Source organism: Ambystoma mexicanum, chromosome 6q (assembly GCF_040938575.1).
Source record: "Ambystoma mexicanum isolate Mex_15411 chromosome 6q, UKY_AmexF1_1, whole genome shotgun sequence".
Taxonomy (NCBI): Eukaryota; Metazoa; Chordata; class Amphibia; order Caudata; family Ambystomatidae; genus Ambystoma; species Ambystoma mexicanum.
In genome coordinates, this window is record NC_090937.1 from 1,631,893,676 (window position 1) to 1,631,917,450 (window position 23,775).

Genomic DNA, 23,775 nt, shown 5'->3' on the forward strand with positions numbered 1-23,775 from the left:
AGCCCTTTCCCTGAAGCAAAGTTCCTTCATTCCTCCCTCCCATAACCCTTAGCAGGGGATTTATGGTAATTGAGTTGAGTTTCCAAACTGGCCCTTCCTTCCTTCCTTCCCATATCTGCCAGCTCGAGAAGGCTTGTTTTGTTGCACCTGGGAAGTAAAGTATCTATTTGCGAGAGAGAGAGAATGAGAGAGAGAGACAGAGAGAGAGAGACAGAGAGAGAAGGGGAAGGGGTGTTGGCAGTTAGGGTGTGAGCTAGAGAAATGAGGCCTGTCTGCAAAAGGCCATGGGATGGGAGTGCGTGGTTGCAGGTTGTTTGGCTTTGTAAGGCCTACTGCCCGCTTCACTCGAAACTGGGTCTAGGGTTGTCGGTTTGTAGGCTGTAAAAGCCCAGAAAAGCTCTTGTTCTCCAACCAGCAGAGTGGCGCAGCGGAAGCGTGCTGGGCCCATAACCCAGAGGTCGATGGATCGAAACCATCCTCTGCTAACTTTTTTCAAATTATGTTTTTGTGTCATGGCATTAGGGCACAAAGAGCTGTAAGTGCCTGGATGCAATGTCATTCCTTGAACTTGCTGCCTCGTTCCACTCTTGCGCTAAATAGGAGAGGGTCCCAGCCCAGCCAACAAAATGTACTGTTCAATCAAACCAAACTTAAAACCAAGCTCCTTTTTTAAGGGGTCCCGGGGAAATGTTGGGCTGACCGGCAAGACCTCATGATGCGAACTGCTTCTGCGTCAAACGCAAGCTTTTTTCATTCCCAGCCAATGACTTATTCTTATTTCTAAGGGCCGCTCCATCAGATAGCCCAGACAGGCAGGCGTTGGTGGTATAGTGGTGAGCATAGCTGCCTTCCAAGCAGTTGACCCGGGTTCGATTCCCGGCCAACGCAGATCAAATCTTTAAATTGTTCAAAATGCATTTTTTGGGAATCAGACTCATGCTGAAAGCAAAGCTGACACACTTTTCGTGAAAATCAAAACCCCATCCAGGAAAGGTTCTTGCATCCTAGTTTCTGCAACTGTCTATCGGTGAGGGGATTGAAGCGAGCAGGGCTCCTGGCCCCTCCCCGACAAAGGCCTGACAAAGGCCTATTCGCCTTGCCCTGACGGGCCAAGGTCCCAGCAGGCCACCGAGCACAGCACCTCAGCCTATTAGAGTGAGGTTTCAGGATCTCTCTCATCCTGTAAACCAACATACTGAAGAAGGTGAAACGTGTGGCTGCGCTCCTCACATGCTGAAGCAGCAGCAGCCCTTTCCCTGAAGCAAAGTTCCTTCATTCCTCCCTCCCATAACCCTTAGCAGGGGATTTATGGTAATTGAGTTGAGTTTCCAAACTGGCCCTTCCTTCCTTCCTTCCCATATCTGCCAGCTCGAGAAGGCTTGTTTTGTTGCACCTGGGAAGTAAAGTATCTATTTGCGAGAGAGAGAGAATGAGAGAGAGAGACAGAGAGAGAGAGACAGAGAGAGAAGGGGAAGGGGTGTTGGCAGTTAGGGTGTGAGCTAGAGAAATGAGGCCTGTCTGCAAAAGGCCATGGGATGGGAGTGCGTGGTTGCAGGTTGTTTGGCTTTGTAAGGCCTACTGCCCGCTTCACTCGAAACTGGGTCTAGGGTTGTCGGTTTGTAGGCTGTAAAAGCCCATAAAAGCTCTTGTTCTCCAACCAGCAGAGTGGCGCAGCGGAAGCGTGCTGGGCCCATAACCCAGAGGTCGATGGATCGAAACCATCCTCTGCTAACTTTTTTCAAATTATGTTTTTGTGTCATGGCATTAGGGCACAAAGAGCTGTAAGTGCCTGGATGCAATGTCATTCCTTGAACTTGCTGCCTCGTTCCACTCTTGCGCTAAATAGGAGAGGGTCCCAGCCCAGCCAACAAAATGTACTGTTCAATCAAACCAAACTTAAAACCAAGCTCCTTTTTTAAGGGGTCCCGGGGAAATGTTGGGCTGACCGGCAAGACCTCATGATGCGAACTGCTTCTGCGTCAAACGCAAGCTTTTTTCATTCCCAGCCAATGACTTATTCTTATTTCTAAGGGCCGCTCCATCAGATAGCCCAGACAGGCAGGCGTTGGTGGTATAGTGGTGAGCATAGCTGCCTTCCAAGCAGTTGACCCGGGTTCGATTCCCGGCCAACGCAGATCAAATCTTTAAATTGTTCAAAATGCATTTTTTGGAAATCAGACTCATGCTGAAAGCAAAGCTGACACACTTTTCGTGAAAATCAAAACCCCATCCAGGAAAGGTTCTTGCATCCTAGTTTCTGCAACTGTCTATCGGTGAGGGGATTGAAGCGAGCAGGGCTCCTGGCCCCTCCCCGACAAAGCCCTGACGAAGGCCTGACAAAGGCCTATTCGCCTTGCCCTGACGGGCCTTGGTCCCAGCAGGCCACCGAGCACAGCACCTCAGCCTATTAGAGTGAGGTTTCAGGATCTCTCTCATCCTGTAAACCAACATACTGAAGAAGGTGAAACGTGTGGCTGCGCTCCTCACATGCTGAAGCAGCAGCAGCCCTTTCCCTGAAGCAAAGTTCCTTCATTCCTCCCTCCCATAACCCTTAGCAGGGGATTTATGGTAATTGAGTTGAGTTTCCAAACTGGCCCTTCCTTCCTTCCTTCCCATATCTGCCAGCTCGAGAAGGCTTGTTTTGTTGCACCTGGGAAGTAAAGTATCTATTTGCGAGAGAGAGAGAATGAGAGAGAGAGACAGAGAGAGAGAGACAGAGAGAGAAGGGGAAGGGGTGTTGGCAGTTAGGGTGTGAGCTAGAGAAATGAGGCCTGTCTGCAAAAGGCCATGGGATGGGAGTGCGTGGTTGCAGGTTGTTTGGCTTTGTAAGGCCTACTGCCCGCTTCACTCGAAACTGGGTCTAGGGTTGTCGGTTTGTAGGCTGTAAAAGCCCATAAAAGCTCTTGTTCTCCAACCAGCAGAGTGGCGCAGCGGAAGCGTGCTGGGCCCATAACCCAGAGGTCGATGGATCGAAACCATCCTCTGCTAACTTTTTTCAAATTATGTTTTTGTGTCATGGCATTAGGGCACAAAGAGCTGTAAGTGCCTGGATGCAATGTCATTCCTTGAACTTGCTGCCTCGTTCCACTCTTGCGCTAAATAGGAGAGGGTCCCAGCCCAGCCAACAAAATGTACTGTTCAATCAAACCAAACTTAAAACCAAGCTCCTTTTTTAAGGGGTCCCGGGGAAATGTTGGGCTGACCGGCAAGACCTCATGATGCGAACTGCTTCTGCGTCAAACGCAAGCTTTTTTCATTCCCAGCCAATGACTTATTCTTATTTCTAAGGGCCGCTCCATCAGATAGCCCAGACAGGCAGGCGTTGGTGGTATAGTGGTGAGCATAGCTGCCTTCCAAGCAGTTGACTCCGGTTCGATTCCCGGCCAACGCAGATCAAATCTTTAAATTGTTCAAAATGCATTTTTTGGAAATCAGACTCATGCTGAAAGCAAAGCTGACACACTTTTCGTGAAAATCAAAACCCCATCCAGGAAAGGTTCTTGCATCCTAGTTTCTGCAACTGTCTATCGGTGAGGGGATTGAAGCGAGCAGGGCTCCTGGCCCCTCCCCGACAAAGGCCTGACAAAGGCCTATTCGCCTTGCCCTGACGGGCCAAGGTCCCAGCAGGCCACCGAGCACAGCACCTCAGCCTATTAGAGTGAGGTTTCAGGATCTCTCTCATCCTGTAAACCAACATACTGAAGAAGGTGAAACGTGTGGCTGCGCTCCTCACATGCTGAAGCAGCAGCAGCCCTTTCCCTGAAGCAAAGTTCCTTCATTCCTCCCTCCCATAACCCTTAGCAGGGGATTTATGGTAATTGAGTTGAGTTTCCAAACTGGCCCTTCCTTCCTTCCTTCCCATATCTGCCAGCTCGAGAAGGCTTGTTTTGTTGCACCTGGGAAGTAAAGTATCTATTTGCGAGAGAGAGAGAATGAGAGAGAGAGACAGAGAGAGAGAGACAGAGAGAGAAGGGGAAGGGGTGTTGGCAGTTAGGGTGTGAGCTAGAGAAATGAGGCCTGTCTGCAAAAGGCCATGGGATGGGAGTGCGTGGTTGCAGGTTGTTTGGCTTTGTAAGGCCTACTGCCCGCTTCACTCGAAAATGGGTCTAGGGTTGTCGGTTTGTAGGCTGTAAAAGCCCAGAAAAGCTTTTGTTCTCCAACCAGCAGAGTGGCGCAGCGGAAGCGTGCTGGGCCCATAACCCAGAGGTCGATGGATCGAAACCATCCTCTGCTAACTTTTTTCAAATTATGTTTTTGTGTCATGGCATTAGGGCACAAAGAGCTGTAAGTGCCTGGATGCAATGTCATTCCTTGAACTTGCTGCCTCGTTCCACTCTTGCGCTAAATAGGAGAGGGTCCCAGCCCAGCCAACAAAATGTACTGTTCAATCAAACCAAACTTAAAACCAAGCTCCTTTTTTAAGGGGTCCCGGGGAAATGTTGGGCTGACCGGCAAGACCTCATGATGCGAACTGCTTCTGCGTCAAACGCAAGCTTTTTTCATTCCCAGCCAATGACTTATTCTTATTTCTAAGGGCCGCTCCATCAGATAGCCCAGACAGGCAGGCAGGCGTTGGTGGTATAGTGGTGAGCATAGCTGCCTTCCAAGCAGTTGACCCCGGTTCGATTCCCGGCCAACGCAGATCAAATCTTTAAATGTTCAAAATGCATTTTTTGGAAATCAGACTCATGCTGAAAGCAAAGCTGACACACTTTTCGTGAAAATCAAAACCCCATCCAGGAAAGGTTCTTGCATCCTAGTTTCTGCAACTGTCTATCGGTGAGGGGATTGAAGCGAGCAGGGCTCCTGGCCCCTCCCCGACAAAGGCCTGACAAAGGCCTATTCGCCTTGCCCTGACGGGCCAAGGTCCCAGCAGGCCACCGAGCACAGCACCTCAGCCTATTAGAGTGAGGTTTCAGGATCTCTCTCATCCTGTAAACCAACATACTGAAGAAGGTGAAACGTGTGGCTGCGCTCCTCACATGCTGAAGCAGCAGCAGCCCTTTCCCTGAAGCAAAGTTCCTTCATTCCTCCCTCCCATAACCCTTAGCAGGGGATTTATGGTAATTGAGTTGAGTTTCCAAACTGGCCCTTCCTTCCTTCCTTCCCATATCTGCCAGCTCGAGAAGGCTTGTTTTGTTGCACCTGGGAAGTAAAGTATCTATTTGCGAGAGAGAGAGAATGAGAGAGAGAGACAGAGAGAGAGAGACAGAGAGAGAAGGGGAAGGGGTGTTGGCAGTTAGGGTGTGAGCTAGAGAAATGAGGCCTGTCTGCAAAAGGCCATGGGATGGGAGTGCGTGGTTGCAGGTTGTTTGGCTTTGTAAGGCCTACTGCCCGCTTCACTCGAAAATGGGTCTAGGGTTGTCGGTTTGTAGGCTGTAAAAGCCCAGAAAAGCTTTTGTTCTCCAACCAGCAGAGTGGCGCAGCGGAAGCGTGCTGGGCCCATAACCCAGAGGTCGATGGATCGAAACCATCCTCTGCTAACTTTTTTCAAATTATGTTTTTGTGTCATGGCATTAGGGCACAAAGAGCTGTAAGTGCCTGGATGCAATGTCATTCCTTGAACTTGCTGCCTCGTTCCACTCTTGCGCTAAATAGGAGAGGGTCCCAGCCCAGCCAACAAAATGTACTGTTCAATCAAACCAAACTTAAAACCAAGCTCCTTTTTTAAGGGGTCCCGGGGAAATGTTGGGCTGACCGGCAAGACCTCATGATGCGAACTGCTTCTGCGTCAAACGCGCAAGCTTTTTTCATTCCCAGCCAATGACTTATTCTTATTTCTAAGGGCCGCTCCATCAGATAGCCCAGACAGGCAGGCGTTGGTGGTATAGTGGTGAGCATAGCTGCCTTCCAAGCAGTTGACCCGGGTTTGATTCCCGGCCAACGCAGATCAAATCTTTAAATTGTTCAAAATGCATTTTTTGGAAATCAGACTCATGCTGAAAGCAAAGCTGACACACTTTTCGTGAAAATCAAAACCCCATCCAGGAAAGGTTCTTGCATCCTAGTTTCTGCAACTGTCTATCGGTGAGGGGATTGAAGCGAGCAGGGCTCCTGGCCCCTCCCCGACAAAGGCCTGACAAAGGCCTATTCGCCTTGCCCTGACGGGCCAAGGTCCCAGCAGGCCACCGAGCACAGCACCTCAGCCTATTAGAGTGAGGTTTCAGGATCTCTCTCATCCTGTAAACCAACATACTGAAGAAGGTGAAACGTGTGGCTGCGCTCCTCACATGCTGAAGCAGCAGCAGCCCTTTCCCTGAAGCAAAGTTCCTTCATTCCTCCCTCCCATAACCCTTAGCAGGGGATTTATGGTAATTGAGTTGAGTTTCCAAACTGGCCCTTCCTTCCTTCCTTCCCATATCTGCCAGCTCGAGAAGGCTTGTTTTGTTGCACCTGGGAAGTAAAGTATCTATTTGCGAGAGAGAGAGAATGAGAGAGAGAGACAGAGAGAGAGAGACAGAGAGAGAAGGGGAAGGGGTGTTGGCAGTTAGGGTGTGAGCTAGAGAAATGAGGCCTGTCTGCAAAAGGCCATGGGATGGGAGTGCGTGGTTGCAGGTTGTTTGGCTTTGTAAGGCCTACTGCCCGCTTCACTCGAAACTGGGTCTAGGGTTGTCGGTTTGTAGGCTGTAAAAGCCCATAAAAGCTCTTGTTCTCCAACCAGCAGAGTGGCGCAGCGGAAGCGTGCTGGGCCCATAACCCAGAGGTCGATGGATCGAAACCATCCTCTGCTAACTTTTTTCAAATTATGTTTTTGTGTCATGGCATTAGGGCACAAAGAGCTGTAAGTGCCTGGATGCAATGTCATTCCTTGAACTTGCTGCCTCGTTCCACTCTTGCGCTAAATAGGAGAGGGTCCCAGCCCAGCCAACAAAATGTACTGTTCAATCAAACCAAACTTAAAACCAAGCTCCTTTTTTAAGGGGTCCCGGGGAAATGTTGGGCTGACCGGCAAGACCTCATGATGCGAACTGCTTCTGCGTCAAACGCAAGCTTTTTTCATTCCCAGCCAATGACTTATTCTTATTTCTAAGGGCCGCTCCATCAGATAGCCCAGACAGGCAGGCGTTGGTGGTATAGTGGTGAGCATAGCTGCCTTCCAAGCAGTTGACCCGGGTTCGATTCCCGGCCAACGCAGATCAAATCTTTAAATTGTTCAAAATGCATTTTTTGGAAATCAGACTCATGCTGAAAGCAAAGCTGACACACTTTTCGTGAAAATCAAAACCCCATCCAGGAAAGGTTCTTGCATCCTAGTTTCTGCAACTGTCTATCGGTGAGGGGATTGAAGCGAGCAGGGCTCCTGGCCCCTCCCCGACAAAGCCCTGACGAAGGCCTGACAAAGGCCTATTCGCCTTGCCCTGACGGGCCTTGGTCCCAGCAGGCCACCGAGCACAGCACCTCAGCCTATTAGAGTGAGGTTTCAGGATCTCTCTCATCCTGTAAACCAACATACTGAAGAAGGTGAAACGTGTGGCTGCGCTCCTCACATGCTGAAGCAGCAGCAGCCCTTTCCCTGAAGCAAAGTTCCTTCATTCCTCCCTCCCATAACCCTTAGCAGGGGATTTATGGTAATTGAGTTGAGTTTCCAAACTGGCCCTTCCTTCCTTCCTTCCCATATCTGCCAGCTCGAGAAGGCTTGTTTTGTTGCACCTGGGAAGTAAAGTATCTATTTGCGAGAGAGAGAGAATGAGAGAGAGAGACAGAGAGAGAGAGACAGAGAGAGAAGGGGAAGGGGTGTTGGCAGTTAGGGTGTGAGCTAGAGAAATGAGGCCTGTCTGCAAAAGGCCATGGGATGGGAGTGCGTGGTTGCAGGTTGTTTGGCTTTGTAAGGCCTACTGCCCGCTTCACTCGAAACTGGGTCTAGGGTTGTCGGTTTGTAGGCTGTAAAAGCCCATAAAAGCTCTTGTTCTCCAACCAGCAGAGTGGCGCAGCGGAAGCGTGCTGGGCCCATAACCCAGAGGTCGATGGATCGAAACCATCCTCTGCTAACTTTTTTCAAATTATGTTTTTGTGTCATGGCATTAGGGCACAAAGAGCTGTAAGTGCCTGGATGCAATGTCATTCCTTGAACTTGCTGCCTCGTTCCACTCTTGCGCTAAATAGGAGAGGGTCCCAGCCCAGCCAACAAAATGTACTGTTCAATCAAACCAAACTTAAAACCAAGCTCCTTTTTTAAGGGGTCCCGGGGAAATGTTGGGCTGACCGGCAAGACCTCATGATGCGAACTGCTTCTGCGTCAAACGCAAGCTTTTTTCATTCCCAGCCAATGACTTATTCTTATTTCTAAGGGCCGCTCCATCAGATAGCCCAGACAGGCAGGCGTTGGTGGTATAGTGGTGAGCATAGCTGCCTTCCAAGCAGTTGACCCGGGTTCGATTCCCGGCCAACGCAGATCAAATCTTTAAATTGTTCAAAATGCATTTTTTGGGAATCAGACTCATGCTGAAAGCAAAGCTGACACACTTTTCGTGAAAATCAAAACCCCATCCAGGAAAGGTTCTTGCATCCTAGTTTCTGCAACTGTCTATCGGTGAGGGGATTGAAGCGAGCAGGGCTCCTGGCCCCTCCCCGACAAAGGCCTGACAAAGGCCTATTCGCCTTGCCCTGACGGGCCTTGGTCCCAGCAGGCCACCGAGCACAGCACCTCAGCCTATTAGAGTGAGGTTTCAGGATCTCTCTCATCCTGTAAACCAACATACTGAAGAAGGTGAAACGTGTGGCTGCGCTCCTCACATGCTGAAGCAGCAGCAGCCCTTTCCCTGAAGCAAAGTTCCTTCATTCCTCCCTCCCATAACCCTTAGCAGGGGATTTATGGTAATTGAGTTGAGTTTCCAAACTGGCCCTTCCTTCCTTCCTTCCCATATCTGCCAGCTCGAGAAGGCTTGTTTTGTTGCACCTGGGAAGTAAAGTATCTATTTGCGAGAGAGAGAGAATGAGAGAGAGAGACAGAGAGAGAGAGACAGAGAGAGAAGGGGAAGGGGTGTTGGCAGTTAGGGTGTGAGCTAGAGAAATGAGGCCTGTCTGCAAAAGGCCATGGGATGGGAGTGCGTGGTTGCAGGTTGTTTGGCTTTGTAAGGCCTACTGCCCGCTTCACTCGAAAATGGGTCTAGGGTTGTCGGTTTGTAGGCTGTAAAAGCCCAGAAAAGCTTTTGTTCTCCAACCAGCAGAGTGGCGCAGCGGAAGCGTGCTGGGCCCATAACCCAGAGGTCGATGGATCGAAACCATCCTCTGCTAACTTTTTTCAAATTATGTTTTTGTGTCATGGCATTAGGGCACAAAGAGCTGTAAGTGCCTGGATGCAATGTCATTCCTTGAACTTGCTGCCTCGTTCCACTCTTGCGCTAAATAGGAGAGGGTCCCAGCCCAGCCAACAAAATGTACTGTTCAATCAAACCAAACTTAAAACCAAGCTCCTTTTTTAAGGGGTCCCGGGGAAATGTTGGGCTGACCGGCAAGACCTCATGATGCGAACTGCTTCTGCGTCAAACGCAAGCTTTTTTCATTCCCAGCCAATGACTTATTCTTATTTCTAAGGGCCGCTCCATCAGATAGCCCAGACAGGCAGGCAGGCGTTGGTGGTATAGTGGTGAGCATAGCTGCCTTCCAAGCAGTTGACCCCGGTTCGATTCCCGGCCAACGCAGATCAAATCTTTAAATGTTCAAAATGCATTTTTTGGAAATCAGACTCATGCTGAAAGCAAAGCTGACACACTTTTCGTGAAAATCAAAACCCCATCCAGGAAAGGTTCTTGCATCCTAGTTTCTGCAACTGTCTATCGGTGAGGGGATTGAAGCGAGCAGGGCTCCTGGCCCCTCCCCGACAAAGGCCTGACAAAGGCCTATTCGCCTTGCCCTGACGGGCCAAGGTCCCAGCAGGCCACCGAGCACAGCACCTCAGCCTATTAGAGTGAGGTTTCAGGATCTCTCTCATCCTGTAAACCAACATACTGAAGAAGGTGAAACGTGTGGCTGCGCTCCTCACATGCTGAAGCAGCAGCAGCCCTTTCCCTGAAGCAAAGTTCCTTCATTCCTCCCTCCCATAACCCTTAGCAGGGGATTTATGGTAATTGAGTTGAGTTTCCAAACTGGCCCTTCCTTCCTTCCTTCCCATATCTGCCAGCTCGAGAAGGCTTGTTTTATTGCACCTGGGAAGTAAAGTATCTATTTGCGAGAGAGAGAGAATGAGAGAGAGAGACAGAGAGAGAGAGACAGAGAGAGAAGGGGAAGGGGTGTTGGCAGTTAGGGTGTGAGCTAGAGAAATGAGGCCTGTCTGCAAAAGGCCATGGGATGGGAGTGCGTGGTTGCAGGTTGTTTGGCTTTGTAAGGCCTACTGCCCGCTTCACTCGAAAATGGGTCTAGGGTTGTCGGTTTGTAGGCTGTAAAAGCCCAGAAAAGCTTTTGTTCTCCAACCAGCAGAGTGGCGCAGCGGAAGCGTGCTGGGCCCATAACCCAGAGGTCGATGGATCGAAACCATCCTCTGCTAACTTTTTTCAAATTATGTTTTTGTGTCATGGCATTAGGGCACAAAGAGCTGTAAGTGCCTGGATGCAATGTCATTCCTTGAACTTGCTGCCTCGTTCCACTCTTGCGCTAAATAGGAGAGGGTCCCAGCCCAGCCAACAAAATGTACTGTTCAATCAAACCAAACTTAAAACCAAGCTCCTTTTTTAAGGGGTCCCGGGGAAATGTTGGGCTGACCGGCAAGACCTCATGATGCGAACTGCTTCTGCGTCAAACGCGCAAGCTTTTTTCATTCCCAGCCAATGACTTATTCTTATTTCTAAGGGCCGCTCCATCAGATAGCCCAGACAGGCAGGCGTTGGTGGTATAGTGGTGAGCATAGCTGCCTTCCAAGCAGTTGACCCGGGTTTGATTCCCGGCCAACGCAGATCAAATCTTTAAATTGTTCAAAATGCATTTTTTGGAAATCAGACTCATGCTGAAAGCAAAGCTGACACACTTTTCGTGAAAATCAAAACCCCATCCAGGAAAGGTTCTTGCATCCTAGTTTCTGCAACTGTCTATCGGTGAGGGGATTGAAGCGAGCAGGGCTCCTGGCCCCTCCCCGACAAAGGCCTGACAAAGGCCTATTCGCCTTGCCCTGACGGGCCAAGGTCCCAGCAGACAACCGAGCACAGCACCTCAGCCTATTAGAGTGAGGTTTCAGGATCTCTCTCATCCTGTAAACCAACATACTGAAGAAGGTGAAACGTGTGGCTGCGCTCCTCACATGCTGAAGCAGCAGCAGCCCTTTCCCTGAAGCAAAGTTCCTTCATTCCTCCCTCCCATAACCCTTAGCAGGGGATTTATGGTAATTGAGTTGAGTTTCCAAACTGGCCCTTCCTTCCTTCCTTCCCATATCTGCCAGCTCGAGAAGGCTTGTTTTGTTGCACCTGGGAAGTAAAGTATCTATTTGCGAGAGAGAGAGAATGAGAGAGAGAGACAGAGAGAGAGAGACAGAGAGAGAAGGGGAAGGGGTGTTGGCAGTTAGGGTGTGAGCTAGAGAAATGAGGCCTGTCTGCAAAAGGCCATGGGATGGGAGTGCGTGGTTGCAGGTTGTTTGGCTTTGTAAGGCCTACTGCCCGCTTCACTCGAAACTGGGTCTAGGGTTGTCGGTTTGTAGGCTGTAAAAGCCCATAAAAGCTCTTGTTCTCCAACCAGCAGAGTGGCGCAGCGGAAGCGTGCTGGGCCCATAACCCAGAGGTCGATGGATCGAAACCATCCTCTGCTAACTTTTTTCAAATTATGTTTTTGTGTCATGGCATTAGGGCACAAAGAGCTGTAAGTGCCTGGATGCAATGTCATTCCTTGAACTTGCTGCCTCGTTCCACTCTTGCGCTAAATAGGAGAGGGTCCCAGCCCAGCCAACAAAATGTACTGTTCAATCAAACCAAACTTAAAACCAAGCTCCTTTTTTAAGGGGTCCCGGGGAAATGTTGGGCTGACCGGCAAGACCTCATGATGCGAACTGCTTCTGCGTCAAACGCAAGCTTTTTTCATTCCCAGCCAATGACTTATTCTTATTTCTAAGGGCCGCTCCATCAGATAGCCCAGACAGGCAGGCGTTGGTGGTATAGTGGTGAGCATAGCTGCCTTCCAAGCAGTTGACCCGGGTTCGATTCCCGGCCAACGCAGATCAAATCTTTAAATTGTTCAAAATGCATTTTTTGGAAATCAGACTCATGCTGAAAGCAAAGCTGACACACTTTTCGTGAAAATCAAAACCCCATCCAGGAAAGGTTCTTGCATCCTAGTTTCTGCAACTGTCTATCGGTGAGGGGATTGAAGCGAGCAGGGCTCCTGGCCCCTCCCCGACAAAGCCCTGACGAAGGCCTGACAAAGGCCTATTCGCCTTGCCCTGACGGGCCTTGGTCCCAGCAGGCCACCGAGCACAGCACCTCAGCCTATTAGAGTGAGGTTTCAGGATCTCTCTCATCCTGTAAACCAACATACTGAAGAAGGTGAAACGTGTGGCTGCGCTCCTCACATGCTGAAGCAGCAGCAGCCCTTTCCCTGAAGCAAAGTTCCTTCATTCCTCCCTCCCATAACCCTTAGCAGGGGATTTATGGTAATTGAGTTGAGTTTCCAAACTGGCCCTTCCTTCCTTCCTTCCCATATCTGCCAGCTCGAGAAGGCTTGTTTTGTTGCACCTGGGAAGTAAAGTATCTATTTGCGAGAGAGAGAGAATGAGAGAGAGAGACAGAGAGAGAGAGACAGAGAGAGAAGGGGAAGGGGTGTTGGCAGTTAGGGTGTGAGCTAGAGAAATGAGGCCTGTCTGCAAAAGGCCATGGGATGGGAGTGCGTGGTTGCAGGTTGTTTGGCTTTGTAAGGCCTACTGCCCGCTTCACTCGAAACTGGGTCTAGGGTTGTCGGTTTGTAGGCTGTAAAAGCCCATAAAAGCTCTTGTTCTCCAACCAGCAGAGTGGCGCAGCGGAAGCGTGCTGGGCCCATAACCCAGAGGTCGATGGATCGAAACCATCCTCTGCTAACTTTTTTCAAATTATGTTTTTGTGTCATGGCATTAGGGCACAAAGAGCTGTAAGTGCCTGGATGCAATGTCATTCCTTGAACTTGCTGCCTCGTTCCACTCTTGCGCTAAATAGGAGAGGGTCCCAGCCCAGCCAACAAAATGTACTGTTCAATCAAACCAAACTTAAAACCAAGCTCCTTTTTTAAGGGGTCCCGGGGAAATGTTGGGCTGACCGGCAAGACCTCATGATGCGAACTGCTTCTGCGTCAAACGCAAGCTTTTTTCATTCCCAGCCAATGACTTATTCTTATTTCTAAGGGCCGCTCCATCAGATAGCCCAGACAGGCAGGCGTTGGTGGTATAGTGGTGAGCATAGCTGCCTTCCAAGCAGTTGACCCGGGTTCGATTCCCGGCCAACGCAGATCAAATCTTTAAATTGTTCAAAATGCATTTTTTGGAAATCAGACTCATGCTGAAAGCAAAGCTGACACACTTTTCGTGAAAATCAAAACCCCATCCAGGAAAGGTTCTTGCATCCTAGTTTCTGCAACTGTCTATCGGTGAGGGGATTGAAGCGAGCAGGGCTCCTGGCCCCTCCCCGACAAAGCCCTGACGAAGGCCTGACAAAGGCCTATTCGCCTTGCCCTGACGGGCCTTGGTCCCAGCAGGCCACCGAGCACAGCACCTCAGCCTATTAGAGTGAGGTTTCAGGATCTCTCTCATCCTGTAAACCAACATACTGAAGAAGGTGAAACGTGTGGCTGCGCTCCTCACATGCTGAAGCAGCAGCAGCCCTTTCCCTGAAGCAAAGTTCCTTCATTCCTCCCTCCCATAACCCTTAGCAGGGGATTTATGGTAATTGAGTTGAGTTTCCAAACTGGCCCTTCCTTCCTTCCTTCCCATATCTGCCAGCTCGAGAAGGCTTGTTTTGTTGCACCTGGGAAGTAAAGTATCTATTTGCGAGAGAGAGAGAATGAGAGAGAGAGACAGAGAGAGAGAGACAGAGAGAGAAGGGGAAGGGGTGTTGGCAGTTAGGGTGTGAGCTAGAGAAATGAGGCCTGTCTGCAAAAGGCCATGGGATGGGAGTGCGTGGTTGCAGGTTGTTTGGCTTTGTAAGGCCTACTGCCCGCTTCACTCGAAACTGGGTCTAGGGTTGTCGGTTTGTAGGCTGTAAAAGCCCAGAAAAGCTCTTGTTCTCCAACCAGCAGAGTGGCGCAGCGGAAGCGTGCTGGGCCCATAACCCAGAGGTCGATGGATCGAAACCATCCTCTGCTAACTTTTTTCAAATTATGTTTTTGTGTCATGGCATTAGGGCACAAAGAGCTGTAAGTGCCTGGATGCAATGTCATTCCTTGAACTTGCTGCCTCGTTCCACTCTTGCGCTAAATAGGAGAGGGTCCCAGCCCAGCCAACAAAATGTACTGTTCAATCAAACCAAACTTAAAACCAAGCTCCTTTTTTAAGGGGTCCCGGGGAAATGTTGGGCTGACCGGCAAGACCTCATGATGCGAACTGCTTCTGCGTCAAACGCGCAAGCTTTTTTCATTCCCAGCCAATGACTTATTCTTATTTCTAAGGGCCGCTCCATCAGATAGCCCAGACAGGCAGGCGTTGGTGGTATAGTGGTGAGCATAGCTGCCTTCCAAGCAGTTGACCCGGGTTTGATTCCCGGCCAACGCAGATCAAATCTTTAAATTGTTCAAAATGCATTTTTTGGAAATCAGACTCATGCTGAAAGCAAAGCTGACACACTTTTCGTGAAAATCAAAACCCCATCCAGGAAAGGTTCTTGCATCCTAGTTTCTGCAACTGTCTATCGGTGAGGGGATTGAAGCGAGCAGGGCTCCTGGCCCCTCCCCGACAAAGGCCTGACAAAGGCCTATTCGCCTTGCCCTGACGGGCCAAGGTCCCAGCAGGCCACCGAGCACAGCACCTCAGCCTATTAGAGTGAGGTTTCAGGATCTCTCTCATCCTGTAAACCAACATACTGAAGAAGGTGAAACGTGTGGCTGCGCTCCTCACATGCTGAAGCAGCAGCAGCCCTTTCCCTGAAGCAAAGTTCCTTCATTCCTCCCTCCCATAACCCTTAGCAGGGGATTTATGGTAATTGAGTTGAGTTTCCAAACTGGCCCTTCCTTCCTTCCTTCCCATATCTGCCAGCTCGAGAAGGCTTGTTTTGTTGCACCTGGGAAGTAAAGTATCTATTTGCGAGAGAGAGAGAATGAGAGAGAGAGACAGAGAGAGAGAGACAGAGAGAGAAGGGGAAGGGGTGTTGGCAGTTAGGGTGTGAGCTAGAGAAATGAGGCCTGTCTGCAAAAGGCCATGGGATGGGAGTGCGTGGTTGCAGGTTGTTTGGCTTTGTAAGGCCTACTGCCCGCTTCACTCGAAACTGGGTCTAGGGTTGTCGGTTTGTAGGCTGTAAAAGCCCATAAAAGCTCTTGTTCTCCAACCAGCAGAGTGGCGCAGCGGAAGCGTGCTGGGCCCATAACCCAGAGGTCGATGGATCGAAACCATCCTCTGCTAACTTTTTTCAAATTATGTTTTTGTGTCATGGCATTAGGGCACAAAGAGCTGTAAGTGCCTGGATGCAATGTCATTCCTTGAACTTGCTGCCTCGTTCCACTCTTGCGCTAAATAGGAGAGGGTCCCAGCCCAGCCAACAAAATGTACTGTTCAATCAAACCAAACTTAAAACCAAGCTCCTTTTTTAAGGGGTCCCGGGGAAATGTTGGGCTGACCGGCAAGACCTCATGATGCGAACTGCTTCTGCGTCAAACGCAAGCTTTTTTCATTCCCAGCCAATGACTTATTCTTATTTCTAAGGGCCGCTCCATCAGATAGCCCAGACAGGCAGGCGTTGGTGGTATAGTGGTGAGCATAGCTGCCTTCCAAGCAGTTGACCCATTCCCGGCCAACGCAGATCAAATCTTTAAATTGTTCAAAATGCATTTTTTGGAAATCAGACTCATGCTGAAAGCAAAGCTGACACACTTTTCGTGAAAATCAAAACCCCATCCAGGAAAGGTTCTTGCATCCTAGTTTCTGCAACTGTCTATCGGTGAGGGGATTGAAGCGAGCAGGGCTCCTGGCCCCTCCCCGACAAAGCCCTGACGAAGGCCTGACAAAGGCCTATTCGCCTTGCCCTGACGGTCCTTGGTCCCAGCAGGCCACCGAGCACAGCACCTCAGCCTATTAGAGTGAGGTTTCAGGATCTCTCTCATCCTGTAAACCAACATACTGAAGAAGGTGAAACGTGTGGCTGCGCTCCTCACATGCTGAAGCAGCAGCAGCCCTTTCCCTGAAGCAAAGTTCCTTCATTCCTCCCTCCCATAACCCTTAGCAGGGGATTTATGGTAATTGAGTTGAGTTTCCAAACTGGCCCTTCCTTCCTTCCTTCCCATATCTGCCAGCTCGAGAAGGCTTGTTTTGTTGCACCTGGGAAGTAAAGTATCTATTTGCGAGAGAGAGAGAATGAGAGAGAGAGACAGAGAGAGAGAGACAGAGAGAGAAGGGGAAGGGGTGTTGGCAGTTAGGGTGTGAGCTAGAGAAATGAGGCCTGTCTGCAAAAGGCCATGGGATGGGAGTGCGTGGTTGCAGGTTGTTTGGCTTTGTAAGGCCTACTGCCCGCTTCACTCGAAACTGGGTCTAGGGTTGTCGGTTTGTAGGCTGTAAAAGCCCATAAAAGCTCATGTTCTCCAACCAGCAGAGTGGCGCAGCGGAAGCGTGCTGGGCCCATAACCCAGAGGTCGATGGATCGAAACCATCCTCTGCTAACTTTTTTCAAATTATGTTTTTGTGTCATGGCATTAGGGCACAAAGAGCTGTAAGTGCCTGGATGCAATGTCATTCCTTGAACTTGCTGCCTCGTTCCACTCTTGCGCTAAATAGGAGAGGGTCCCAGCCCAGCCAACAAAATGTACTGTTCAATCAAACCAAACTTAAAACCAAGCTCCTTTTTTAAGGGGTCCCGGGGAAATGTTGGGCTGACCGGCAAGACCTCATGATGCGAACTGCTTCTGCGTCAAACGCAAGCTTTTTTCATTCCCAGCCAATGACTTATTCTTATTTCTAAGGGCCGCTCCATCAGATAGCCCAGACAGGCAGGCGTTGGTGGTATAGTGGTGAGCATAGCTGCCTTCCAAGCAGTTGACCCGGGTTCGATTCCCGGCCAACGCAGATCAAATCTTTAAATTGTTCAAAATGCATTTTTTGGGAATCAGACTCATGCTGAAAGCAAAGCTGACACACTTTTCGTGAAAATCAAAACCCCATCCAGGAAAGGTTCTTGCATCCTAGTTTCTGCAACTGTCTATCGGTGAGGGGATTGAAGCGAGCAGGGCTCCTGGCCCCTCCCCGACAAAGCCCTGACGAAGGCCTGACAAAGGCCTATTCGCCTTGCCCTGACGGGCCTTGGTCCCAGCAGGCCACCGAGCACAGCACCTCAGCCTATTAGAGTGAGGTTTCAGGATCTCTCTCATCCTGTAAACCAACATACTGAAGAAGGTGAAACGTGTGGCTGCGCTCCTCACATGCTGAAGCAGCAGCAGCCCTTTCCCTGAAGCAAAGTTCCTTCATTCCTCCCTCCCATAACCCTTAGCAGGGGATTTATGGTAATTGAGTTGAGTTTCCAAACTGGCCCTTCCTTCCTTCCTTCCCATATCTGCCAGCTCGAGAAGGCTTGTTTTGTTGCACCTGGGAAGTAAAGTATCTATTTGCGAGAGAGAGAGAATGAGAGAGAGAGACAGAGAGAGAGAGACAGAGAGAGAAGGGGAAGGGGTGTTGGCAGTTAGGGTGTGAGCTAGAGAAATGAGGCCTGTCTGCAAAAGGCCATGGGATGGGAGTGCGTGGTTGCAGGTTGTTTGGCTTTGTAAGGCCTACTGCCCGCTTCACTCGAAACTGGGTCTAGGGTTGTCGGTTTGTAGGCTGTAAAAGCCCATAAAAGCTCTTGTTCTCCAACCAGCAGAGTGGCGCAGCGGAAGCGTGCTGGGCCCATAACCCAGAGGTCGATGGATCGAAACCATCCTCTGCTAACTTTTTTCAAATTATGTTTTTGTGTCATGGCATTAGGGCACAAAGAGCTGTAAGTGCCTGGATGCAATGTCATTCCTTGAACTTGCTGCCTCGTTCCACTCTTGCGCTAAATAGGAGAGGGTCCCAGCCCAGCCAACAAAATGTACTGTTCAATCAAACCAAACTTAAAACCAAGCTCCTTTTTTAAGGGGTCCCGGGGAAATGTTGGGCTGACCGGCAAGACCTCATGATGCGAACTGCTTCTGCGTCAAACGCAAGCTTTTTTCATTCCCAGCCAATGACTTATTCTTATTTCTAAGGGCCGCTCCATCAGATAGCCCAGACAGGCAGGCGTTGGTGGTATAGTGGTGAGCATAGCTGCCTTCCAAGCAGTTGACCCCGGTTCGATTCCCGGCCAACGCAGATCAAATCTTTAAATTGTTCAAAATGCATTTTTTGGAAATCAGACTCATGCTGAAAGCAAAGCTGACACACTTTTCGTGAAAATCAAAACCCCATCCAGGAAAGGTTCTTGCATCCTAGTTTCTGCAACTGTCTATCGGTGAGGGGATTGAAGCGAGCAGGGCTCCTGGCCCCTCCCCGACAAAGGCCTGACAAAGGCCTATTCGCCTTGCCCTGACGGGCCTTGGTCCCAGCAGGCCACCGAGCACAGCACCTCAGCCTATTAGAGTGAGGTTTCAGGATCTCTCTCATCCTGTAAACCAACATACTGAAGAAGGTGAAACGTGTGGCTGCGCTCCTCACATGCTGAAGCAGCAGCAGCCCTTTCCCTGAAGCAAAGTTCCTTCATTCCTCCCTCCCATAACCCTTAGCAGGGGATTTATGGTAATTGAGTTGAGTTTCCAAACTGGCCCTTCCTTCCTTCCTTCCCATATCTGCCAGCTCGAGAAGGCTTGTTTTGTTGCACCTGGGAAGTAAAGTATCTATTTGCGAGAGAGAGAGAATGAGAGAGAGAGACAGAGAGAGAGAGACAGAGAGAGAAGGGGAAGGGGTGTTGGCAGTTAGGGTGTGAGCTAGAGAAATGAGGCCTGTCTGCAAAAGGCCATGGGATGGGAGTGCGTGGTTGCAGGTTGTTTGGCTTTGTAAGGCCTACTGCCCGCTTCACTCGAAAATGGGTCTAGGGTTGTCGGTTTGTAGGCTGTAAAAGCCCAGAAAAGCTTTTGTTCTCCAACCAGCAGAGTGGCGCAGCGGAAGCGTGCTGGGCCCATAACCCAGAGGTCGATGGATCGAAACCATCCTCTGCTAACTTTTTTCAAATTATGTTTTTGTGTCATGGCATTAGGGCACAAAGAGCTGTAAGTGCCTGGATGCAATGTCATTCCTTGAACTTGCTGCCTCGTTCCACTCTTGCGCTAAATAGGAGAGGGTCCCAGCCCAGCCAACAAAATGTACTGTTCAATCAAACCAAACTTAAAACCAAGCTCCTTTTTTAAGGGGTCCCGGGGAAATGTTGGGCTGACCGGCAAGACCTCATGATGCGAACTGCTTCTGCGTCAAACGCAAGCTTTTTTCATTCCCAGCCAATGACTTATTCTTATTTCTAAGGGCCGCTCCATCAGATAGCCCAGACAGGCAGGCAGGCGTTGGTGGTATAGTGGTGAGCATAGCTGCCTTCCAAGCAGTTGACCCCGGTTCGATTCCCGGCCAACGCAGATCAAATCTTTAAATGTTCAAAATGCATTTTTTGGAAATCAGACTCATGCTGAAAGCAAAGCTGACACACTTTTCGTGAAAATCAAAACCCCATCCAGGAAAGGTTCTTGCATCCTAGTTTCTGCAACTGTCTATCGGTGAGGGGATTGAAGCGAGCAGGGCTCCTGGCCCCTCCCCGACAAAGGCCTGACAAAGGCCTATTCGCCTTGCCCTGACGGGCCAAGGTCCCAGCAGGCCACCGAGCACAGCACCTCAGCCTATTAGAGTGAGGTTTCAGGATCTCTCTCATCCTGTAAACCAACATACTGAAGAAGGTGAAACGTGTGGCTGCGCTCCTCACATGCTGAAGCAGCAGCAGCCCTTTCCCTGAAGCAAAGTTCCTTCATTCCTCCCTCCCATAACCCTTAGCAGGGGATTTATGGTAATTGAGTTGAGTTTCCAAACTGGCCCTTCCTTCCTTCCTTCCCATATCTGCCAGCTCGAGAAGGCTTGTTTTGTTGCACCTGGGAAGTAAAGTATCTATTTGCGAGAGAGAGAGAATGAGAGAGAGAGACAGAGAGAGAGAGACAGAGAGAGAAGGGGAAGGGGTGTTGGCAGTTAGGGTGTGAGCTAGAGAAATGAGGCCTGTCTGCAAAAGGCCATGGGATGGGAGTGCGTGGTTGCAGGTTGTTTGGCTTTGTAAGGCCTACTGCCCGCTTCACTCGAAAATGGGTCTAGGGTTGTCGGTTTGTAGGCTGTAAAAGCCCAGAAAAGCTTTTGTTCTCCAACCAGCAGAGTGGCGCAGCGGAAGCGTGCTGGGCCCATAACCCAGAGGTCGATGGATCGAAACCATCCTCTGCTAACTTTTTTCAAATTATGTTTTTGTGTCATGGCATTAGGGCACAAAGAGCTGTAAGTGCCTGGATGCAATGTCATTCCTTGAACTTGCTGCCTCGTTCCACTCTTGCGCTAAATAGGAGAGGGTCCCAGCCCAGCCAACAAAATGTACTGTTCAATCAAACCAAACTTAAAACCAAGCTCCTTTTTTAAGGGGTCCCGGGGAAATGTTGGGCTGACCGGCAAGACCTCATGATGCGAACTGCTTCTGCGTCAAACGCGCAAGCTTTTTTCATTCCCAGCCAATGACTTATTCTTATTTCTAAGGGCCGCTCCATCAGATAGCCCAGACAGGCAGGCGTTGGTGGTATAGTGGTGAGCATAGCTGCCTTCCAAGCAGTTGACCCGGGTTTGATTCCCGGCCAACGCAGATCAAATCTTTAAATTGTTCAAAATGCATTTTTTGGAAATCAGACTCATGCTGAAAGCAAAGCTGACACACTTTTCGTGAAAATCAAAACCCCATCCAGGAAAGGTTCTTGCATCCTAGTTTCTGCAACTGTCTATCGGTGAGGGGATTGAAGCGAGCAGGGCTCCTGGCCCCTCCCCGACAAAGGCCTGACAAAGGCCTATTCGCCTTGCCCTGACGGGCCAAGGTCCCAGCAGGCCACCGAGCACAGCACCTCAGCCTATTAGAGTGAGGTTTCAGGATCTCTCTCATCCTGTAAACCAACATACTGAAGAAGGTGAAACGTGTGGCTGCGCTCCTCACATGCTGAAGCAGCAGCAGCCCTTTCCCTGAAGCAAAGTTCCTTCATTCCTCCCTCCCATAACCCTTAGCAGGGGATTTATGGTAATTGAGTTGAGTTTCCAAACTGGCCCTTCCTTCCTTCCTTCCCATATCTGCCAGCTCGAGAAGGCTTGTTTTGTTGCACCTGGGAAGTAAAGTATCTATTTGCGAGAGAGAGAGAATGAGAGAGAGAGACAGAGAGAGAGAGACAGAGAGAGAAGGGGAAGGGGTGTTGGCAGTTAGGGTGTGAGCTAGAGAAATGAGGCCTGTCTGCAAAAGGCCATGGGATGGGAGTGCGTGGTTGCAGGTTGTTTGGCTTTGTAAGGCCTACTGCCCGCTTCACTCGAAACTGGGTCTAGGGTTGTCGGTTTGTAGGCTGTAAAAGCCCATAAAAGCTCTTGTTCTCCAACCAGCAGAGTGGCGCAGCGGAAGCGTGCTGGGCCCATAACCCAGAGGTCGATGGATCGAAACCATCCTCTGCTAACTTTTTTCAAATTATGTTTTTGTGTCATGGCATTAGGGCACAAAGAGCTGTAAGTGCCTGGATGCAATGTCATTCCTTGAACTTGCTGCCTCGTTCCACTCTTGCGCTAAATAGGAGAGGGTCCCAGCCCAGCCAACAAAATGTACTGTTCAATCAAACCAAACTTAAAACCAAGCTCCTTTTTTAAGGGGTCCCGGGGAAATGTTGGGCTGACCGGCAAGACCTCATGATGCGAACTGCTTCTGCGTCAAACGCAAGCTTTTTTCATTCCCAGCCAATGACTTATTCTTATTTCTAAGGGCCGCTCCATCAGATAGCCCAGACAGGCAGGCGTTGGTGGTATAGTGGTGAGCATAGCTGCCTTCCAAGCAGTTGACCCGGGTTCGATTCCCGGCCAACGCAGATCAAATCTTTAAATTGTTCAAAATGCATTTTTTGGAAATCAGACTCATGCTGAAAGCAAAGCTGACACACTTTTCGTGAAAATCAAAACCCCATCCAGGAAAGGTTCTTGCATCCTAGTTTCTGCAACTGTCTATCGGTGAGGGGATTGAAGCGAGCAGGGCTCCTGGCCCCTCCCCGACAAAGCCCTGACGAAGGCCTGACAAAGGCCTATTCGCCTTGCCCTGACGGGCCTTGGTCCCAGCAGGCCACCGAGCACAGCACCTCAGCCTATTAGAGTGAGGTTTCAGGATCTCTCTCATCCTGTAAACCAACATACTGAAGAAGGTGAAACGTGTGGCTGCGCTCCTCACATGCTGAAGCAGCAGCAGCCCTTTCCCTGAAGCAAAGTTCCTTCATTCCTCCCTCCCATAACCCTTAGCAGGGGATTTATGGTAATTGAGTTGAGTTTCCAAACTGGCCCTTCCTTCCTTCCTTCCCATATCTGCCAGCTCGAGAAGGCTTGTTTTGTTGCACCTGGGAAGTAAAGTATCTATTTGCGAGAGAGAGAGAATGAGAGAGAGAGACAGAGAGAGAGAGACAGAGAGAGAAGGGGAAGGGGTGTTGGCAGTTAGGGTGTGAGCTAGAGAAATGAGGCCTGTCTGCAAAAGGCCATGGGATGGGAGTGCGTGGTTGCAGGTTGTTTGGCTTTGTAAGGCCTACTGCCCGCTTCACTCGAAACTGGGTCTAGGGTTGTCGGTTTGTAGGCTGTAAAAGCCCAGAAAAGCTCTTGTTCTCCAACCAGCAGAGTGGCGCAGCGGAAGCGTGCTGGGCCCATAACCCAGAGGTCGATGGATCGAAACCATCCTCTGCTAACTTTTTTCAAATTATGTTTTTGTGTCATGGCATTAGGGCACAAAGAGCTGTAAGTGCCTGGATGCAATGTCATTCCTTGAACTTGCTGCCTCGTTCCACTCTTGCGCTAAATAGGAGAGGGTCCCAGCCCAGCCAACAAAATGTACTGTTCAATCAAACCAAACTTAAAACCAAGCTCCTTTTTTAAGGGGTCCCGGGGAAATGTTGGGCTGACCGGCAAGACCTCATGATGCGAACTGCTTCTGCGTCAAACGCAAGCTTTTTTCATTCCCAGCCAATGACTTATTCTTTTTTCTAAGGGCCGCTCCATCAGATAGCCCAGACAGGCAGGCGTTGGTGGTATAGTGGTGAGCATAGCTGCCTTCCAAGCAGTTGACCCGGGTTCGATTCCCGGCCAACGCAGATCAAATCTTTAAATTGTTCAAAATGCATTTTTTGGAAATCAGACTCATGCTGAAAGCAAAGCTGACACACTTTTCGTGAAAATCAAAACCCCATCCAGGAAAGGTTCTTGCATCCTAGTTTCTGCAACTGTCTATCGGTGAGGGGATTGAAGCGAGCAGGGCTCCTGGCCCCTCCCCGACAAAGCCCTGACGAAGGCCTGACAAAGGCCTATTCGCCTTGCCCTGACGGGCCTTGGTCCCAGCAGGCCACCGAGCACAGCACCTCAGCCTATTAGAGTGAGGTTTCAGGATCTCTCTCATCCTGTAAACCAACATACTGAAGAAGGTGAAACGTGTGGCTGCGCTCCTCACATGCTGAAGCAGCAGCAGC

At 50.0% G+C, this 23,775-nt stretch overlaps 28 non-coding genes across 28 annotated transcripts; all 28 read left to right on the top strand.

The window, feature by feature from the left end:
• Positions 1-413: 413 nt before the first annotated feature.
• On the top strand, positions 414-485 carry TRNAM-CAU (transfer RNA methionine (anticodon CAU)). The gene has a single exon. It is a non-coding gene; the product is annotated as a tRNA-Met (tRNA).
• A 331-nt stretch (positions 486-816) lies between these two features.
• On the top strand, positions 817-888 carry TRNAG-UCC (transfer RNA glycine (anticodon UCC)). Its single transcript has one exon. It is a non-coding gene; the product is annotated as a tRNA-Gly (tRNA).
• Positions 889-1,659: 771 nt separating this feature from the next.
• On the top strand, positions 1,660-1,731 carry TRNAM-CAU (transfer RNA methionine (anticodon CAU)). Its single transcript has one exon. It is a non-coding gene; the product is annotated as a tRNA-Met (tRNA).
• Positions 1,732-2,062: 331 nt separating this feature from the next.
• Positions 2,063-2,134, top strand: TRNAG-UCC (transfer RNA glycine (anticodon UCC)). Its single transcript has one exon. It is a non-coding gene; the product is annotated as a tRNA-Gly (tRNA).
• Positions 2,135-2,916: 782 nt separating this feature from the next.
• Positions 2,917-2,988, top strand: TRNAM-CAU (transfer RNA methionine (anticodon CAU)). Its single transcript has one exon. It is a non-coding gene; the product is annotated as a tRNA-Met (tRNA).
• Positions 2,989-4,162: 1,174 nt separating this feature from the next.
• TRNAM-CAU (transfer RNA methionine (anticodon CAU)) lies at positions 4,163-4,234 on the top strand. The gene has a single exon. It is a non-coding gene; the product is annotated as a tRNA-Met (tRNA).
• A 1,177-nt stretch (positions 4,235-5,411) lies between these two features.
• Positions 5,412-5,483, top strand: TRNAM-CAU (transfer RNA methionine (anticodon CAU)). Its single transcript has one exon. It is a non-coding gene; the product is annotated as a tRNA-Met (tRNA).
• Positions 5,484-6,659: 1,176 nt separating this feature from the next.
• TRNAM-CAU (transfer RNA methionine (anticodon CAU)) lies at positions 6,660-6,731 on the top strand. The gene has a single exon. It is a non-coding gene; the product is annotated as a tRNA-Met (tRNA).
• A 331-nt stretch (positions 6,732-7,062) lies between these two features.
• Positions 7,063-7,134, top strand: TRNAG-UCC (transfer RNA glycine (anticodon UCC)). Its single transcript has one exon. It is a non-coding gene; the product is annotated as a tRNA-Gly (tRNA).
• Positions 7,135-7,916: 782 nt separating this feature from the next.
• Positions 7,917-7,988, top strand: TRNAM-CAU (transfer RNA methionine (anticodon CAU)). Its single transcript has one exon. It is a non-coding gene; the product is annotated as a tRNA-Met (tRNA).
• Positions 7,989-8,319: 331 nt separating this feature from the next.
• TRNAG-UCC (transfer RNA glycine (anticodon UCC)) lies at positions 8,320-8,391 on the top strand. The gene has a single exon. It is a non-coding gene; the product is annotated as a tRNA-Gly (tRNA).
• Positions 8,392-9,162: 771 nt separating this feature from the next.
• On the top strand, positions 9,163-9,234 carry TRNAM-CAU (transfer RNA methionine (anticodon CAU)). Its single transcript has one exon. It is a non-coding gene; the product is annotated as a tRNA-Met (tRNA).
• A 1,177-nt stretch (positions 9,235-10,411) lies between these two features.
• TRNAM-CAU (transfer RNA methionine (anticodon CAU)) lies at positions 10,412-10,483 on the top strand. The gene has a single exon. It is a non-coding gene; the product is annotated as a tRNA-Met (tRNA).
• Positions 10,484-11,659: 1,176 nt separating this feature from the next.
• TRNAM-CAU (transfer RNA methionine (anticodon CAU)) lies at positions 11,660-11,731 on the top strand. Its single transcript has one exon. It is a non-coding gene; the product is annotated as a tRNA-Met (tRNA).
• Positions 11,732-12,062: 331 nt separating this feature from the next.
• On the top strand, positions 12,063-12,134 carry TRNAG-UCC (transfer RNA glycine (anticodon UCC)). The gene has a single exon. It is a non-coding gene; the product is annotated as a tRNA-Gly (tRNA).
• A 782-nt stretch (positions 12,135-12,916) lies between these two features.
• Positions 12,917-12,988, top strand: TRNAM-CAU (transfer RNA methionine (anticodon CAU)). The gene has a single exon. It is a non-coding gene; the product is annotated as a tRNA-Met (tRNA).
• Positions 12,989-13,319: 331 nt separating this feature from the next.
• TRNAG-UCC (transfer RNA glycine (anticodon UCC)) lies at positions 13,320-13,391 on the top strand. The gene has a single exon. It is a non-coding gene; the product is annotated as a tRNA-Gly (tRNA).
• A 782-nt stretch (positions 13,392-14,173) lies between these two features.
• Positions 14,174-14,245, top strand: TRNAM-CAU (transfer RNA methionine (anticodon CAU)). Its single transcript has one exon. It is a non-coding gene; the product is annotated as a tRNA-Met (tRNA).
• Positions 14,246-15,421: 1,176 nt separating this feature from the next.
• TRNAM-CAU (transfer RNA methionine (anticodon CAU)) lies at positions 15,422-15,493 on the top strand. The gene has a single exon. It is a non-coding gene; the product is annotated as a tRNA-Met (tRNA).
• A 1,178-nt stretch (positions 15,494-16,671) lies between these two features.
• Positions 16,672-16,743, top strand: TRNAM-CAU (transfer RNA methionine (anticodon CAU)). Its single transcript has one exon. It is a non-coding gene; the product is annotated as a tRNA-Met (tRNA).
• A 331-nt stretch (positions 16,744-17,074) lies between these two features.
• On the top strand, positions 17,075-17,146 carry TRNAG-UCC (transfer RNA glycine (anticodon UCC)). Its single transcript has one exon. It is a non-coding gene; the product is annotated as a tRNA-Gly (tRNA).
• Positions 17,147-17,928: 782 nt separating this feature from the next.
• TRNAM-CAU (transfer RNA methionine (anticodon CAU)) lies at positions 17,929-18,000 on the top strand. The gene has a single exon. It is a non-coding gene; the product is annotated as a tRNA-Met (tRNA).
• Positions 18,001-19,174: 1,174 nt separating this feature from the next.
• Positions 19,175-19,246, top strand: TRNAM-CAU (transfer RNA methionine (anticodon CAU)). Its single transcript has one exon. It is a non-coding gene; the product is annotated as a tRNA-Met (tRNA).
• Positions 19,247-20,423: 1,177 nt separating this feature from the next.
• On the top strand, positions 20,424-20,495 carry TRNAM-CAU (transfer RNA methionine (anticodon CAU)). Its single transcript has one exon. It is a non-coding gene; the product is annotated as a tRNA-Met (tRNA).
• Positions 20,496-21,671: 1,176 nt separating this feature from the next.
• Positions 21,672-21,743, top strand: TRNAM-CAU (transfer RNA methionine (anticodon CAU)). Its single transcript has one exon. It is a non-coding gene; the product is annotated as a tRNA-Met (tRNA).
• A 331-nt stretch (positions 21,744-22,074) lies between these two features.
• TRNAG-UCC (transfer RNA glycine (anticodon UCC)) lies at positions 22,075-22,146 on the top strand. Its single transcript has one exon. It is a non-coding gene; the product is annotated as a tRNA-Gly (tRNA).
• Positions 22,147-22,928: 782 nt separating this feature from the next.
• On the top strand, positions 22,929-23,000 carry TRNAM-CAU (transfer RNA methionine (anticodon CAU)). The gene has a single exon. It is a non-coding gene; the product is annotated as a tRNA-Met (tRNA).
• Positions 23,001-23,331: 331 nt separating this feature from the next.
• Positions 23,332-23,403, top strand: TRNAG-UCC (transfer RNA glycine (anticodon UCC)). Its single transcript has one exon. It is a non-coding gene; the product is annotated as a tRNA-Gly (tRNA).
• The last annotated feature ends 372 nt before the right edge of the window (positions 23,404-23,775 follow it).